The sequence below is a fragment of the Aphis gossypii genome, chromosome 2 (assembly GCF_020184175.1).
Source record: "Aphis gossypii isolate Hap1 chromosome 2, ASM2018417v2, whole genome shotgun sequence".
Taxonomy (NCBI): Eukaryota; Metazoa; Arthropoda; class Insecta; order Hemiptera; family Aphididae; genus Aphis; species Aphis gossypii.
The window spans coordinates 42,257,078-42,264,193 of record NC_065531.1 but is presented as its reverse complement, the minus strand read 5'-3'; the positions used below and the strand labels follow the sequence as shown (position 1 = coordinate 42,264,193).

General features: G+C 29.7%; 1 long non-coding RNA gene across 1 annotated transcript; it reads left to right on the top strand.

Moving 5' to 3' along the window:
- The first annotated feature begins 291 nt into the window (after positions 1–291).
- Positions 292–2,024, top strand: LOC126550290 (uncharacterized). The gene is made up of 3 exons (XR_007604345.1): positions 292–372; positions 452–596; positions 1,927–2,024. It is a non-coding gene; the product is annotated as an uncharacterized LOC126550290 (long non-coding RNA).
- The last annotated feature ends 5,092 nt before the right edge of the window (positions 2,025–7,116 follow it).

The window sequence follows — 7,116 nt, the reverse complement described above, 5'->3', positions numbered from 1 at the left end:
CGATATAATATAAACCATTAGGTGTTCTCTGTCGTGCCAATGACATTTCCCATTTACTATTCCCGTATTCTGTTGACTCCGTGGCAGAAATCGCCACCACCAGCTGCATCGCTACGACCACCTCAGTCAAGTACTATAAGGTCATCCCGCAAATGTTAGACAAAACAAAAATAGAATACTAATATGGTAACATTATTCATCGTTCAAGAACAGAGAGGAGCGATTCAACTGTATAATTCCCAAGCAGGAAGCTTTGAAAAGCAGCCGGTACACCGTACACGGAGTAGGTAGTATGATTGAATGTGAGACGAACGGCAAAACAATTTCACATATCAAAAAAATAATATTATATTACCTATACGTAATATCAGTGTAATACTTACATACATATATATATATATATATTTAAGAATATTTTATCGAAAACTGCATTAATATTTATGCATCGTAGTCGTTTTCCGTTAAAGTACGTTAAACTGTATCGATACATGACGACAGCACTATGACGTTCATATCAGACGGAAGCGGAAGTTAAAGTGTGGGATAAAACAGATTTCTAAGACGTGCTCCGACGGTCAAACACGGCGGTGCGACTGGTATATTAAATAGTAAAATATTAGCACATTATGAAAATAATGTTTTATATAAAAATAATCAGTTCTACATAAATATTCTTATATTGCGCACGCGTTTTACACGACTTTAGATTTATGTCATGTTGTGTATATATTCCAAACGAAAAATTCTGGTGTATGTATCAAATCTTTCAAAATAAATTTTGTCTGTTAAAGCTTAATTTAAAAAAAAAAAATGCAAAAAACACTTCACTGCCCTTCTTCTTAGTTAATATCGTTTCTAATGCAAGCGATAATGATATGTTTTTCCATTATCTCTCTTTTACACGTAAAAATAAAAATATAAGAAATCTAAAAAGTACGAAAATTCCACATTAAAATTAGCATAAAATTAGCTACATTTAAACCAATTATGCATATGTCCAACTGTAATAAAAAATCATACATCTACTTCATACACAAAATTTCTGAATCTTATAGACAAATTAGACCTCTACCAACAAATGCACTATGTTTAAAAAACTAAGTCACAAGCACAACATCTTAAATCGAAATTGTTAACAACATCCTCCATTCAACTCCATCATGAATCTTAAACACCATCATTAACAACCAGCAAATGAAAACCCGACAAAACCATGTCCATATGCAAATGTAACAGAGGATCACCGCATTCAAATCAAATCCTATGCTCCTTTTACCAACAATGAAATCTCACTTCTTAAATCTTTAACGAATTTTAATTCATTTTAAATCCCCTTATCTTTACTCTTCTTCAGTGTTTTCTCAAGTTGCACAAAACCAAAAATTCCAACTAATAATTCAAATTCTATTCTCAATCTAACGCGGTGACTTTCTGATTTTTCAATTCAAATTGCTTTACGTTATAAAGTTTCTTCAATATATTTTAACCAATTAGCTAATCTCCATGATATTATCTAATTTAATTTATAATATTTTATTTCATCTTATTCTATTTTATCACTTGTGCTTATTGTACAAATTAAAATACAGATATCACAATTCTTCATAAAATTTATATATAAATAATAATGATGACAATATTACACTATACGAGAGACGTGATCAAAAAGAACCATAAAATGTATTGAGAAAAACAACTATTCTTTTTATTGTTGAAAGCAATCAGTTACATGCTGCTAGAAACGTACATCAATATAATATTTAATAATATAAAAATATATCGTTATTATGATAAATCATCAATATTTTTTTTAACCTACTTCGATAAACAGAGCTTCCACGTACTTCGTATATATATATATATATATTAAATAAAATGTTTACTACTACAGTATATGATCAAACTTCTAACCTTCAAAACTTTCAGATGTTTGAACTTATTTCTAAGCGCATGTACGAAAATACTATAACCATTTTGTAATTCAAAATACGTTCAAACGCACGTATATGTTATGTATTAAAGCGATATTCAGTGTCGAAGACTTGCAGAACTCATTAAACAATACAACTTTGATGATATTCGATAATATTCCATTTGAATGTTCCAAAGTATCTTGAAAATTCATAAACTCGAATAATATTGTTATTTTGTATTCAAACTATAATATTGTAATAGCATATTATATAATATATATTGAACATTATAAAAGTGCTTTTTAAGCATAGTTTTTTTTTTTAGTGTGTGTTGTCTTTTAAGATACCTAATTATAAAACAATAGTTAATAGCTAAACAAAATTCACAAACTACTTACCTACTCAAATTTTATATTTTTGTCTCAATATATTTAATGTACGTTATATTATTATGTTAGTGTAAAGATAAATTTATGGCATAATAGTTTTAATTCATTTTATAAATTAAAACTATTAATAGTTAACATCTTTATGTAGATATATTTTTAATACAATTTGCATTAGGTGTATATAAATTTAAATAAAACCAAGCAAACAACATGTTATGGTACGTGATGTTAATATATATGGTTTAATCAAGTTATTAATAAAAATATAATTTTGTATCAAAAGTATAGAGATTTAAACGATGTACATGTATTTGCACGACAAAAGATACGAGCACTTAGATATGTGGTAAAAAAATCTACATGATCGATTATTAAATGATTAACTATTTTGCAGAGTGTGCTCATAACATTTTAGTTTGAACAAAAAAAAAATAAAAATACAAGATAATAGTGTAATATTTAATTATTTATTGTATTGCAGTGTACTTACTGAACATACATTTATGAAAATTTTCATTTCACTATTGACGAATGCTCTTTGCGTAGCTATTAACTATGATTGAATAGTATGAATTAGCATTTATATAGAAAAAGTTTGTTGAAACCATGAATGAGTTGTGTCACATACAAATGTTAAACAAACGACGGCTGTCACAAAGCACCGTACATTGAAAGTCAATTAAAATATATAAAGTGGATATTTATTATTCTGTCTATTTGGTTCTTAATTGAAATCTACAAGAAAAGCGAAGTAAAAATAAATTATGTAACGCCAACTCAAATTGGTAATTATTAATAAAAATTAAATAATCATCATCATACAGTTTTTAATTTAATTATTTAACCAAATATTAAAATTAAATTTTTAATTTATTTGAATGGCTTGACATTAAACTAAACATTTCGTTTAGTCACAGAGTTTTCAAAAAGCTTTATTAGTTGCAATATTATAGAGTATAGACCAAACAATATCAAAATAAATTCATCACATAAAATAAACTACGAAATATATTTACAATTTAAAGTATAAAAGTTAAAGTTAAAATTATGATGTGTTGAATAGGTAGTTATCTAGCAATATCTAGCATTAAAAATCAATCCATTGATGGAACATTTCATCTTGACTGAAAATTTTTAAAAGAAAAATATATGTATTCAAACATTATAGACACTTTTAAAAATGTACATGGTTAAAAATATATTTATGTGTTATCTCTTCTTCGTATTTCCTAAAACAGAAAATACGAAGCTTTTGCTGGCTTAATGTCAATTTGTCTCGCTACAAAAAACAAAATCTTACTACAATTTAATATGTCTGCAAGAGATAACAAAATTGTTAAACGATATACACACTAAATGTTTTGATATTTACAAAAATATAGTTAATCTTCCAATTTGAATTGTTTAATTATTTGCTTTAATGATTCTTTTTTAATTATTGTTAATATCAATGTATTTGTCCTACTCTGTTGTTCATAGTTTTACTTATACATTTTTATGTTGACACCTTTTTAGTGAACTGAATTAATACTCCGTGATTTTAAGTATTCAAATATTTTGATTCCTACCAAAATTTTAAATCCAAAGACAAATTTTTAAATGCTGAGCACTTAATGACTAAACATCCTAGAGCTGCTAATAGAAGATTAAAATGTATAGAAATATAAGTAAGTAATCATTAAAATATTACAAAACCTTCTCAAACGAGTTCAAAAGTGTTAATAATATATTTACAAAAATTAAAAGTAACATAAAAGAAAAGGCTACATATTTAAAATTAATAATAATCAAAATTGTACTGATTATAGTTAAAACGCATTAGCACACATTTTCCTAAATAAAAACCAAATTTAAATTCGTATACTTATTTAAAATGAATTACTTTTAAATATTATAATATATTATATACCAATCATATTAAACATGAGAAGAAGAAATCTGATGCGGTATACAAATATACAATGTTATATGTATTATAAACAACTATCGCTGAAATATCGTCGTGCTAAAACGGCCAATTCCGTAATGTCTCAGGTCAAAAAGATGGCTGCCGAAAATTATTTACGTCATAACAGCCACGCCTAAACGGAAACGCCGATTTATTATAGAGGTAATCTCGAACGATAACCATATTACGGAAAACTAAAGAGAATAGTGTTGTAGAAATGAAAGCGTTCTGCTCAGAGATGTTTTTTGAATTCAGTGTTTTATAATTGCATTCAAATTTAATATCTCAGTTCTCGGAATACCGAAGTTCAGCAATGAAGCAATAACGAACATGACGTGAGTTCCAACTTTGATTTTTTGAATTTTTTAAAGCTTTTCTTATAACATTAAACCACTGATATCATACTGCACATGATCCATAGTATTATTAGCTCGCCAAAAACTGTTTTTTCGTAATATTTGTGTACGTGCATCTATGGTTCGGTATACACTGCTGATATTTTAAAACGTACTAGGTATTACATTAGGCGTGTGAACGAAACGTCTCGAACGCGTCCCAATCACTTTTAAACATTTATTCCGTCTTTATAAATAAGAGTGTCAAATTATATATATTTTTTAATGCACGACGTGTACATCGTCATCCGATTTTCAAAATGTACATAGTGATTTTTTCCTCGTTTTATTCATCGCCCGGATTAAAACATTATTATTCGAATGTGCGTTTATGTATATTCGTAAGTACATATCGTTTAGAATAGTCGGATATTTTATTGCCAATTACACTGCTCGGAACGAATTACCGGCGGCTTAGGGTATTTTTGGCGCCATTCTTTCCGGCGCTCTTTCGCTTGTGTCGAAAACGTCTCACTCGCGATATTTCGAATACAGAATAATTAATACGCACGCGCCGAGTAGCCGGCTAGACGCCTGAACGGCTCCGACGTTTCTATATACACATAAATTAATAATATTATTATTACATTACATAATTATGTATGTATACTTAATATTTATTATATTATACACTGTGAGTGTGCTTACGGTTCAGTATAAAGTATAAACCCATTAAATATAATATGACCACGGTACATAGTTTTGAGAATTGCTTGCTTGCTTGCTCAGCAACACGTATCGCGAACACAAAATATAATTGATTTTAATTTTTTATGAACCATGCATTATACAAAGCTGGGTTTCTTTAGAGAAGCTGTAGCTTTTTCGGTAAATCGTTAAATTTTGATAAAATATATTTGTAAGCACAAAACTTAATTTTGTACTACATTTTAATTAACTTATATTAAGTAAGTACTTTCATTTTTAAAATTGTTTCGAAAAACTATTTTGGTAACAATAATAATGCCAAGTGCATAGTTATAAATTGTTCATCAAAAGGCGTACTGCCTTTTGTAAATTTCAAATTACAAACTAAATCTCAACAGTTACCGTATAAATACGAATCTTACTCAATCGTAAAATAAATGTGTATTACGCTTAAAAAATATTTCACGATAATATGAAATTATATAGAATTGTATCGTATATAATATTTTTCGGATGAACAATATAAAATAGAACTTGAGACTAACCTTTGCTTACAGAATCTCTGCCATTCCAAACGAATTATCAACAAAATCGATCTACATGCTATATAAAATAATAATACATCGCTGTGCGCAATATATAATTGCTTTTATTCTGCCTACAAGAGGGATTACGATATGTCTGATCGAGATTCGACGTTTAATACGTGAATCTCACTATATGTATACGTACAAGCGGTGCACGTTAATGTGTATTACGATATTATATTACTCGCAGCGTGGAATCGACTTTTTTCCCTCGATTCTGGCCAAGCGTTTGTAATGAATTCTTTTCGGATTACACAGTTTTTACACGACGTTTTATTTTTCTAATTGAATCCCGTTTCCCCTCCTTTCACCCACACGCACGCTCGTGTACACCGTCACCATCGCTTTACGGCGGTCCGCCGCTGACCGCTCCGTATACTCGCGCGCGCGGTCGCGGATCCGGCAATAATTCGGGATTTTAAATATCCCTCAAACGCATAAATCCGGCTAGAACCCTGTGCGCGTTCACCTTGGGACCACCACATTAATTTCTAGGTATTAGCGAAATAGCGACCGTATAGCCGATGGATTATAATAATTATTGCATTAAAAAGGGATCTACCAGTGCGGACCACACGCGTGGTTAAAAGAGGGTCAGTTGACTGAGAGGTGTATGGCGTGGTCCGCCGCTCGTGTGTATGTGGTATAGAGAGAGTTGTGTGTACTGAAAAAACGGGGGAGTTGGTAGGTTTTAATAATAGCAATAATAATAATGTTAGTATAACAGTTATAGTATTAGTTTTTTTTTTTTTAAATATAACACTCGGGTGATTTTCGTGTCATTCCGCCACCGTCGTATGCACGTATAATAACAACAACGAAATCCACGATCAAAAGCAAAGGTTATCGGGATCAAATCAAAACCACATAATATGCGAATATAACTAGTGTGTGCGAGCGCGCGCGTGTGGAGTTTGGATTTAAAACACTTCCCTCAAGCGCTTTACTTAAGTATCTCATCTCCGATTGCCCGGAGGAAATGTAAACAGATTTATTCAGGACGTCAATTTGTTTATCTTGCTATGCGACGGTAACAAGTTGTTTTTAATTACACGCGTAATAAAAATATATTATCTATTCATATATTTATTATCAAAACGAACGTTTTATTTTAGAATACCGCACGAATTAAAAAGCAGATAAACTAAAATAACTGTAAGTAGGTACACAGTGATATTTAATTTTAATGTTTAAAATTGGATTTTGTTAAAATCGATGAAATCGCAACAATGATGC